Raw genomic sequence first — 12,443 nt, forward strand, 5'->3', positions numbered from 1 at the left:
ATATTCTCCCATTCAATAGGGTATCACTCTGTTTTGGCTATAGAATATATGTAGTTTGATGTAGTCCCAGCTGTTTGTTTTTTCTCTCATTTTCTTTGCTTCTGGGAATGTGTCTTCAAAGATGTTTCTGAGGTTTATGTCATGAAGTGTTTTGCCTATGTTTTCTTCTATATATTTTATAATTTCAAATTTTTATATATATTATTTTTTATTTTATCATTATCATTTAAAAAAAAAATTTAACAATATTTTCCCCCTATCCCCTCAGATTGAATCCCCATAGAATTTCCTTCCCCAAGTCACCCATGCACCATCACCACAGTCCCCTGTGCTCTGCCCTTCCTCCCTCTGATCCCTCTCCATCGTCTTCCCCTGCAGTATGTCTCTCTGGTTTATAATAGTCTGTTTTTGCTTTGTTGTGTTTTGTTCTGTTATTATTATTTTTTTACACTGATGTCTTATTTGGTTCCTCTATATTCCTGTTATTAGTGAAACCATCCAATATTTTTCTTTTTCCTTCTGGCTTATTTCACTGAGCATTATTCCCTCTAGCTCCTCCCCTGCTCATGGATTGGAAGAATCAACATTATTAAAATGGCCATCCTCCCCAAAACAATATACAGATTCAATGCTATTATAAAAATCCCAATGACATTCTTCAAAGAAATAGAACAAATACTGTTGAAATTCATATCAAATCTCAAGTCTTATATTCAAGTTTTTTATTTATTTTGAGTTTGTTTTTATGTATGATGTGGTATAGTAGTCTAGTTTCATTCTTTTGCATGTAGTAGTCCAGTTTTCCCAGAACCATTTATTGAAGAGACTACCTTTGTTCCAGTGAATATTCTTCCATCTTTTGTCGTACATTATTTGATCATATATGTGTCATTTTATTTCTGGGTTTTCAATTTTTTTAGGATTTCTGAAATTTTTTATTTAATTTTTAAATAAGTGTTCACTTTTAAACAATATTTTCTCCCCCCTCCCCATGTAGTCCCCATACAATTTCCTTCACCAATGCACTATGCCTCAAACCTAAGTCCCCTGTGCTCTGATCTCCCTCCCTCTGATCCCGCTCCTTCCTCCTCACCAGCAGGATGTCTCTGATTTATAATTGTCTGCTTTCATTTTGCTGTGTTTTATATTGCTATTATTTTTACATTGATATTATATATAGTTCCCCAATATTCCTCTTATAAGTGAAACCATCCAATATTTTTCTTTTTCCTTCTAACTTATTTCACTGAGCATAATTCCTTCTAGCTCCATCCATGTTGCTGCAAATGGCATGAGTTTATTTTTTTATTGTGGTGTAATATCCCATTGTGTATATATACCACATCTTCTTGATCTAGTCATTTATTTTTGGGCATTTGGTTTGTTTCTAGGTTTTATCTATTATAAATAGTGCTGCAATAACTTAGGGGTACAGGTGTTCTTTTGAATCAATGTTTTTGTGTCCTTTGCGTAGATACCTAGGAGTGGAATTGTTGGGTCATATGGTAGCTCCATATTTAGTAGACTGAGGAAACTCCAGACAGATTTACAAAGTGGTTGGGCTAGTTTGCACTCCGAACAGTAATGTAGGTGTGTTCCTTTTACACCACATCCTCACCAACAATTGTTGTTGCTAGTTTTTTTAATATGTGCCATTCTAACTGGTGTAAGGTAGTATCTTGAAGTGGTTTTGATATGAATTTCATGATTATAAGGGATATTGAACATTTTTCCGTATGCCTGTTGGCAATTTGCATTTCCTCTTTGGAGAAGTGTCTTTTAAGTTCTGCTCATTCCTTGACTGGATTGTTTTCTTTGCTTTTGTTGAGTAGTGTGAGTTCTTTGTAAATCTTTGTGGTCAGTCCCTTATCAGTTGTATGCAGTACAATTTTTTTTTTCCCAATCAGTGGGGTATCTCTTTGTTTTTGTTAGTGTCTCTTTTGCTGTACAGAACTTTTGGTTTGAGGTAATCCCAGGTGTTTATTTTCCCCTTGACTTTCTTTGCTTTGGGTGAAGAGTCTTTAAAGATGTTACTGAGATGTATGTTTTCAGATGTATGGTTTCATGTCATGTCCAGTTCTTTCATCCATTTTGAGTTGATTTTTGTACATGGTATATGGTAGTAGTTAAACTTCATTCTTTTGCATGTAGCAACCCAGTTTTCCCAGCACCATTTATTGAACAAACTTTCTTTGCTCTATTGCATAGTCTTTGCTCCTTTGTCAAAGATTAGTTGACTGTAAATCTGTGGGTTTATTTCTGGATTTTCTATTCAGTTCCATTGGTCCATGTGTCTGTTCTTGTTACAATGCCATGCAGTTTTGATTATCATTGCTTTGTAGTTTAGTTTGAAACCTGGGATTTTGATACCTCCATTCCCTTCTTTTTTTTTTTTCAGGAGAGCTTTGGCTATTCAAGGTTTTTGGTGGCTCCATATGAATTTCCTCAATATTTTTTTCTATTTTTTTGAAGAATGTCACTGAAATTGTCATTGGAATAGCATTGAATCTGTAAGTTGCTTTCAGTAGGATGGCCATTTTAATAATGTTAATTCTTCCAATCCATGAGCAGGGGATGTCTCTCCATTTCTTTGTGTTTTCTATTTCTTTAAACAGTATTTTATAGTTTTATTTGTAGAGGTCCTTTACCTCTTTTGTTAGGTTTATCCCCAAGTATTTGATTTTTTTTTGCTTCAATTATAAAAGGGATGGTTTTCTTGATTTCTTCTTCTTCAGATTGATTGTGTATAGAAAGGTTACTGATTTTTGTGTGTTGATTTTATATCCTGCTACTTTACTAAACTGGTTGATTATACTGAGTAATTTTTTCTGTGGTGTTTTTAGGGTTCTCTATGTAGAGTATCATATTGTTGGCAAATCATGATTATTTTACTTCTTCTTTCCCTATTTGGATTCCTTGTATGTCTTTCTCTTGTCTTATTGCTCTGACTAGGACCTCCAGTATTATATTGAAGAGCAGTGGTGAGAGAGGACATCTCTGTCTTGTTCCTGATCTTAAAGGAAAGGCCTTGAGCTTTTCACCACTGAGAATAATATTGGCTGTGGATATGTCATATATGGCTTTTATCACGTTAAGGTATGTTTCTTCTATACCAAGAATTTCAAGGGCCTTCATAATAAAGGGGTGTTGGACTTTGTCGTATGCTTTCTCAGCATCTATTGATATGATCATATGGTTTTTATTTTTCTTTTTGGTAATTTGTTGGATTTCACTGATCGATTTTCATATTTTCATATGTTGAACTATCCTTGTACCCCTAGAATAAATCCTACTTGATTGTGGTGTATTATCCCTTTGATATATTGTTGGATTCTGTTGGCAATTATTTTGTTGAGGACTTTTGCATCAGTGCTCATTAGGGAGATTGGCATATAATTTTCTTTTTTTTGCGTTGTGTTTGGTTTTGCTATTAGTGTAATGTTGGCTTCAAAGAACATACTCGGTAGTTTTCCTTTTTCAATTTTTTGAAAGAGTTTGTGTAAGACAGTTTAGTGCCAGGAAGGCACAGAGCTGGTTCTCTATGATCAAAGCAGAGCAGGGTAAAGGAGAGTCCTGGAGCCCTTGGTGGATTTCTCAGGCTTTTATTGAGCTTTTACTTGTAGTGCAGCAACCAGGTAGAAGGCAGGCAGGTTTGCCAGGGGGACAGGATGCAAATCTTCTCTCTTTGCTGGGCTCTCTGGCCTTCTCTCTCCAGTTCTCTCTCCACTTCTGCCTCTGTTTCTCTTGTCAAATATGTCAATACTGCAGTCATGGCCCACAGAAGTAAACAATACAACTGAATATAACAGTGTAACAAAATGCAGATGGCACCATCAGGCGGGGCAATCCTAACTGTGGGAGGGCAGAAAAACCTGAAAATCATTTACACTACAGATAGGCATTAATTCATTGCTGAATGTTTGTTAAAATTCATTTGTGAAGCAGTCTGGGCCTAGGCTTTTATTTTTGGGCAGTGTTTAGATTACTGCCTCAACTTCACTGCTTGTAATTGGTCTGCTCAGGTGTCCTATTTCTTCTTTATCTAGCTTTGGATGATTATACCATTCTATGAATTTGTCCATCTCTTCTAGATTGTTGAGTTTGCTATAGATGTTATAGTAATCTCTAATTATTCTGTTGATTTCTACTGAGTCTGTTGTGATTCTTCTTTCATTTATAATCTTATTTATATGGATTTTCTCCCATTTTTTCTCTGAAAGCCTGGCTAGAAGTTTGTCTATTTTAATTCTTCAAGGAACCAATTTTTGGTTTCATTGATCTTTTGCGTTTTTTTTTTAATTTCTATTTCATTTATTTCTGCTTTGAATTCTATTAATACTTTTCTTGTACTGGTTTTAGGTTTTTTGTTGTTGTTGTTCTTCTTCTTCTATCTTTGAGATGTGAGATTAAGTTGTTTCTTTGAGTTCTTTCTTGTTTCTTGATGTGAGTCTCTTGTGCTACACAGTTTCCTATTATTACTGCTTTTGCTGTATCCCATACATTCTGGAAATTGGTGTCATCATTGTTGTTAAACTCAATGTGTTTTTTAATTTCTTCTTTGATCTCCTCATTAGTGCAATGGGCTTCCAGAAGTGTGGATTTCAATCTCCATGAAGTGGAAGGGTTCCTTGTTTTCACTTAATGATTTATTTCCAGTTGGTGCCCTTATGATCAGAGAAGATAGTTGGAAAGATTTTGATCTTAATGTATCTGTTGATGTTTGTTTTGTAGCCCAGTAAGTGATCAATTCTGGAGAAAGATCTGTGTGCACTTGATAAAAATGTGTACTCAGATTTTTTGGTGCAGTGTCCTAGAGATGTCTGTTAAGTACATGAGTTCTGTCTCTATTTATGGCTCTACTGTTTTTGCTATTTTTGTCTCATTGATCTGTCCATTGGTGAGAGTGGGATGTTGAAATCTTTCACTATATTTGTATTTTCTTTAATGTCTGTTTTCAGAGCTGAAAATAATTGTCTAATATATTTTGGCACTCCTTCATTTGATGAGTATATGTTGATGAATGTTATATCTTCTTGATGTATTGTCCCCTTGATCATAATGTAGTGTCCATCCATGTCTCTTTCTGACTTTTTAATTTGAAGTCTATTTCATCTGATATAAGGATAGTTGTTCCTGTTTTCTTTTTGGTCCGTTTGTTTCTAGGATTGTTTTCCAACCTTTTACTTTCAGTCTCTGTTTATCTTTTGTAGTTAAATGTGTTTCCTGGAAACAGCAGTAGGTTGGAATTTTTTTTTTTTGATCTAGCCTGTTACTCTGCGTCTTTTTATTGATAAGTTTAGTTCATTTACATTTAGAGTTAATATTGATATGTTGGCATCTGTGTTTGCCATTTCGATTGTCTTTTTCTGTGATTTATTCCTTGCTTCATTCTGTTCTTCTTTAATTTTTTTTTTATTTTACATAATTCTTACATCATTTTTCATTTTTGCACAATGTATGCATTTTCATTTTGGTTAGATTCCCCATACAATTGCACCATGCCTTATTTTGACTCTACTCCCCTCCTCTCCACCCGTAGTATGTCTCTGGTTTATAGTTGCCTGTTGATTTTGATTTTTACTTTGTATTAATTAGTCTTTTTCATGGTCCCTTGTTTAGGCTTTTTAAATTCCTGCTATGAGTGAGACCATCTGGTATTTTTCCTTTTCTTTCTGACTTATTTCTCTGAGAATGATCCCTTCTAGCTCCATCCATGTTGCTGCAAACTGCATGTGTTTATCTTTTTTGATTGCTGAGTAATATTCTGTTGTGTATATGTACCACATCTTCTTGATCCAGTCATCTATTTTGGGGCATTTGGGTTGTTTCCATAGCTTAGCTATTGTAAACAGTGTTGTTATAAACATAGGGTTGCGGGTGCCCTTTGGAATTAATGTTTCTGTGTCCTTTGGGTAAATACCTAGGATGGAATTGCTGGGTCATATGGAAGCTCTATGTTTAGTAGGTCAAGAAATCTCCACACAGCTTTTCATAGTGGTTGGACCAGTTTGCACTCCCACCAGCAATGCAAGAGTTCCTTTTTCTACACAACTTCGCCAACATTTGTTGTTGTTAGTTTTTTTTAATATGTGCCATTCTCACTGGTGTAAGATGGTATCTCATTGTAGTTTTGATTTCTATTTCCCTGATTACAAGTGATGTTGAACATTTTTTCATATGCCTGTTGGCCATTTGCATTTCCTCTTCAGAGAAATTTCTTTTTTTGGCTTTTTTCCCCATTTAAAATAAAAGATTTATTTGTTTATTTATACAAGCACTGGGTACAGTTAGAAGCGTGGGAGGGTGAGAAAATTCACCAGAGCCAGAGCAGGGAACATAACAGGCAGACAGATGAAATACACTGCTGAGCAGAGCAGCGGGCATGGCAGGAGAGGTCTGCTGCGCCATGTGGGACCTTTGCTGGTGGCCAGGGATCAAACAGCAGCTGCAGAGATTGTGGGCAGCTTTGCAGCCCAGAACTCAACCGCTGCACCACCAGGGGAGGCCCTCTGCCCATTTTTTGACTGGATTATTTTCTTTGTTTTTGTTGAGTCTCATCAGCTCTTTGTAGATTTTTGTGATCAGTCCTTTATTAGTGTGGTGTGGAAAAATTTTCTCCCAGTCAGTGGGGTTTCTCTTTGTTTTGGTTATTGTCTCTTTTGCTGCGCAGAAGCTCTTTAATTTGATGTAGTCCCAGTTGTTTTTCTTTGCCTTCACTATCACTTTGCCTTCACTATCACTGAGGTGCATTCCGTGTACTGTTTTGCCTATATCTCCTTCTATGTATTTCATGGTTTCAGGTCTTATGTCTAGTTCTTTAATCCATTTTGAGTTGGTTTTTCTGCATGGTGTGAGGTAGTAGTCAAGCTTCATTATTTTGCATGTGGCAACCCAGTTTTCCCAGCACCATTTCCACTTGACTATCTTAATTTGTTTCAGTAATGTGCTGATTTTAATATCATGGCTTTGTATTTGTTTGAGATCTGGGAGTGTAATACTTGCAGTCTTCCTCCTTTTAGTTAAGAGAGTTTTGGCGATTTGAGGTTTTTTGTGATTCTATACAAATTTCAGCAATAGTTGTTCTATTTTTTTTTGAAGAATTCAGTTGAGGTCTTTATTGAAATTGCATTGAATCTATAAATGTATTTTGGTAGAATGGTTCTTTAATGATGTTAATTCTTCTGTTCTATGAGCAGGGAATATCTTTCCAATTCTTTGAATCATCATCTGTTTCTTTTCACAATGTTTTGTAATTTTCTTTGTATAGTTCTTTCACCTTCTTTGTTAGGTTTACACCCAGGTATTTGATTTTTTGGTACTATTGTAAATGGGATTGTTTTCTTAATTTCTTCCTCTTTAAACTGGCTGTTTGCATATAGGAAGGCAATTGATTTTTGTGTGTTGTTTTTGTAACCTACTATTAAACTGGTTTATTGGTTCTAATTAGTTTTTCTGTGGAGTTTTTGGGGTTCTCTCTATATTTTCTAATATTATCTAAATACTAATATTATTATCTAAATACTACAATTGATCTTAGCCAAAAGGCTGAGAATAAATGATAGTATTTCTCCTTTTCCTATTTGGATTCCTTTAATGGCTTTCTCTTGCCTAATTGCTCTAGCTTGGACTTCTAAACTTGGACACTAGCTTGGACACTCTAAACACTGCTTCTTGAAAAGCAGTGTTTAGAGTGGTCACCTTTGTTTTATTCTAGATCTTAATGTAAAGGCTTTCAGGTTTTCACCATTAGGAATGATGTTAGCTGTGGGTTTGTCATATATGGCTTTTATTCTGTTAAGAAATGTTCATTATATCCCAAATATTTCGAGGTTATTTATCATAAATTGATATTGAAGAACCCAGTCAAAAAGTGGGCAGGAGAGCTAAAGAGTTACATCTCAAAAGAAGAAATGCAGGGCCTCTCTGGTGGTGTAAGTGGTTGCGTGCAGCACTGGGAAGCTCTCTGCAGCCACTTCAGTGCCTGTTCAATCCCTGCTGGCCACAGAGCAATCCACATGGCAGGGCAGACCTCTCCTGACTCACCTGCTGCTACCCTCAGCAGTGTACTGTGGTCATTCTGCCTGTTCTGTTCCCTTTTCTGGTGAATCCTCTCACCATCCTGTGCATCTGCCCTGTACCCCGGTTCTTGTATAAATAAATAAATCAATCTTTAAAAAAAAATAAATAAATCTTTAAAAAGATATGGGGAACATGGATAGCCAAATGCAAAAAACAAAGTGAGACATTTTTATCACCATACCTGAAAATTAACCCAAAATCAATGAAAATTTATATATAAGAACTCAACCATGAACTGCTTGAAAAAAAACATAAGGGCCACATTACAGGACATCTACCACAAAAAATGTATTTGGGAGTAAAATCCTAACAGCAATGGAAACAAAAGTAAAAATAAACAAGTGAGACTACATCAACATTAAAAGCATCTATACCTCAAAAGAAACCATCACAAAAATAAAAAGGCAACCTACAGAATAGGAATAAATATTTTCATACCGTGCATCTGACAAGGGTTAATTACCAAAATTTACAAAGTACTTACACAATCCAACAGCAAAGAAACAAGCAACACATTTAAAAATGGGCAACATGTCTTAGAAGATACTTCTTTAAATAAGACATTCCTATGGCCCATAGACATATGAAAAAATGTTAAGTGTCCCTTATTATAAGAGAAATGCAGATCAAAACCACACTGAGATATCACCTTACCCATATGGCTATCCATGTTCCGCAGCCCATATAAAAAAGAATGAAATTAAGCAATGTTGGCAAGGTTTTGGTGAAAAAGGAACTCATCCACGTTGGTAGGAATACAAGCTGTTATAGCCTCTGTGGAGGCTATAAGAAGAAAATAATGGAAATTTTGTTTGACCCAGCATTACCACTATTAGTTATTTATCCAAGTAACATGGACAATCTAATATGAAAAAAATATATATGTACACCTGTATACATAGCGACACTATTTACAATTACCAAATCATGGAACCAACCCAAATGCCTTTCATTATATGAGTGGATAGAGAAACTGTGGAGCATAAATTTGATGACATATTACACAGCTGTGAAGAAGGATGACACAGTGGTATTTGGGACAAAATAGATGGATTATTGATTATATTGAGTAAAATTGGTCAGAAAGTGAAAGATATTTTATATGGTTTCATTTCATGCAAACATTAGAAGAAATAAAAATTTGAACTCAGCAAAAAAGAATATAAGGGTTACCATAAGGAACAGGGGAAAAGGTGGAAGGGATGGAGTATATCAGATGATGTATGGGCACCTGTGGTTTGGTGGAGGGGGAAAAAAAGGATAATGGGAAAATGAGAGAAAGAAAAAGAAAATATTTGCCTAATCCCCTCCAGTTCTATTCTTTTCACAAATGGTAAGAATTTAACTTTTTATTGCTGAGTAGTATCCCATAGTATACATAAATTGCATATTAAATCTACTCTGTAATTAGGTGCTCAGGTAGATACCAAAGAGTGGGATTTCTAGGTCATAATTTGTCTAGTTTTAATATTTTCAGGACCCTCCATGCTCTTTTGCCCAAGGGTTGGACCTGCATACATTCATACAACAGTGTAAGAGGGTTGCTTTTTTTCCTACTGCCTAACCAACTTTTGTTGTTTACGGGATTTTTTTATATAGGCCCCAGAAATATGACAGCATTATTGAGGTTACTAGAGAGGGAGGGAGGCTGGGAATGGGAACAAATGGGAGGAGGCCGTAGGAGGAGGCTTTATGTTTTATGGCAAAGAAATATGGATGCTTTGTGGTGGGTGTGGTGTGGTGACATACATCAGAGTAGGAGTGAACCCATTCCCATAAATCATATAGAGTGCTATAAAGCAATGTTACCTTAATTGATTAATATAAAAAGAGAAATGAGTAAAATATTTGACAATGAAAACATATGTTGGTGAGGATGTGGACAAAAAGGAACTCTCCTGCACTGCTGGTGGGAGTGCAAACTGGTCCAACCACTATGGAAAGCTGTGTGGAGATTCCTCAACCTACTAAAGATGGAGCTTCCATATGATCCAGCATTCCACTCCTAGGTATTTACCCAAATGACACAGAATCATTAATTCCAAAGGGGCACCTGCACCCCTATGTTTATAGCAGTGCTATTTACAATAGCTAAGCTATGGAAACAACCCAAAAGCCCAAAAAATAGATGACTGGATCAAGAAGATGTGGTACAGATACACAATAGAATATTACTCAGCAATCAAAAAAGGTAAACTCATGCAATTTGCAGCAACATGGATGGAGCTGAAAGGGATTATGCTCAGCGAAATAAGCCAGAAAGAAAAAGAAATTTACAGATGGTCTCACTCATAGCAGGAATTTAGAAAACCTAAATAAGGGACCAGGAAAAAGACTATTTCTTTATTTAAATATTATATTTTATATAATTCTTACATCTTTTTCCATCTTTGCACAATGTATGCATTTTCATTTTGGTTATATTCCCCATACAATTGCAACCCCCTTATTTTGACTCTAGTCCTTCCTTTCTCCGCTCCTCCCTCCCCCACCATAGTGTGTCTCTGGTTTGTAGTTGCTTGTTGATTTTGATTTTTACTATGTTTTGATTAGTCTGAAAAAGACTAATTATAATAAAATCAAAATCAAAATCAATAAGCAACTATAAACCACAGACACTCTATGGGTGGGGCAAAGGAGAGAAGGAGGGATTAGGGTCAAAATAGGGGGGTGGGTGGGAATTGTATGGGAAATATAACCAAGATGAAAATGCATACATTGTACAAAAATGAAAAATGATGTAAAATATATAAAATAAAATAAAGAACTAGAAAAAAATTCCTATTGTCCGTAAGTAAATAAATAATCATGTCACCAAAGGAAAAGACAAGCAACCCAAATAAAAAAATGGGTAAAACTGTTGAACAGACAATTAAAGGATATACAAATGGTGAATAAGTGCACAAAGATGACCCAGCATTGTTTTGTTATTAGGGAAATGAAAAGTAAAGCCACAATGGCATACCGCTTCATATAACAAACATTAGATTAAATAATTTCCAGAGGTGAACTATCATTGACTTTCTTTCCTGGATGCATTTGCCAATTCTGGGTTTATATCATTTTTGCAACTTTAGGGCAGGAGCCTAAAGAAACAAAATTGATACCACAGAAGAGAAGAATTAAATATTCCACTTTTGAGAACTGAAGAAAAAGACAAGTACATGTTTTTCAATAAAATGGACAGAAAAAAAGAAAGGCATTTAAAAGTACCATGTATCCTTGACAAATGACTGAAAAATCACAAATGAATGGTGAGTATACAATATTTCTGGATTGGAACACACAATCATTCATAATGTCAGCTTTTAAATTACTTTTCAAGTATAAAGTAATAATAAAATTTCAACATGATTTTTAATGAGTTTTGTGTATTTATTTTAGAAATGAAAATGTCGTGCTCTGGATTAAAAAAAAGCACATTAACAGAATATTATGCCATTGTACCTGAGTCAACTCAGGTACATACAATTATTTAGACCAGGAAAATATCAATTTGAATTCAGGAAGAAAATGATAGAGTACTATTCAGGTATGCAATGGGCATGGGCAGATTACTCTGTGCATTGCATTTGAAAAATTAGGTCTCAAAAGACTAAAAATGGATCTCCCATATTACTCAGCAATTTAATTCTTAGGTATCTACCCATAGAACACAGAAACAAAAAACTTGAAAAGAAACCCACCCTTCTATATTTATTACAGCACTGTTTACAGTAGCCAATATATGGAAACAAAATAAATGGCCAAAAACAGATGAGTGGATCAAGAAAATGTGGTTTATATACACAATGGAATACTACTCAGCCATCAGAAAGGGTAAACTCATGCCATTAGTGGCAACATGGATGGAGTTGAAAGGGATTATGTTAAGAGAAATAAGCCTAAAGAAGATAAATGTCTGATAGTGTCACTTACATGTGGAATATGAAGAAATCAGATGAAGTGTCAAAGTTTAAAACCATCCCTTGAAAGATGACCAAAGATATGAGGCATGGAGGAGAGAGAGGGAGGGCTAGGAGAGGAGTAGGGGTGATGATGGGAAGGGGGAGAAAAACACAATGGCATATACTGAAGAACTATGGGTACTTTAGTGGTGGGAGAACTATGATGACCCCACCTGAGGGGAGAAATGCTATACTGTCAAAATGCCAACCAAGAATACTGTATCCCACAAAGCTTTCCTTCCTCTGTGAAGAAAGAACAAGGACCTTCGCAGACAAAAAGAAACTACGGAATTTCATTACGACTAAAGCCCCACTCCGAAAAATACTACAAGGAATCCTAAAGGCAGAACCAACAGAGGGATGAAAAAGAACGAAAAAATAAATAAATAAATAATAAAACCAGAGAAAAGAAAAACA

The sequence above is a fragment of the Talpa europaea genome (assembly GCF_964194135.1).
Source record: "Talpa europaea genome assembly, chromosome: X".
NCBI classification, from domain to species: Eukaryota; Metazoa; Chordata; class Mammalia; order Eulipotyphla; family Talpidae; genus Talpa; species Talpa europaea.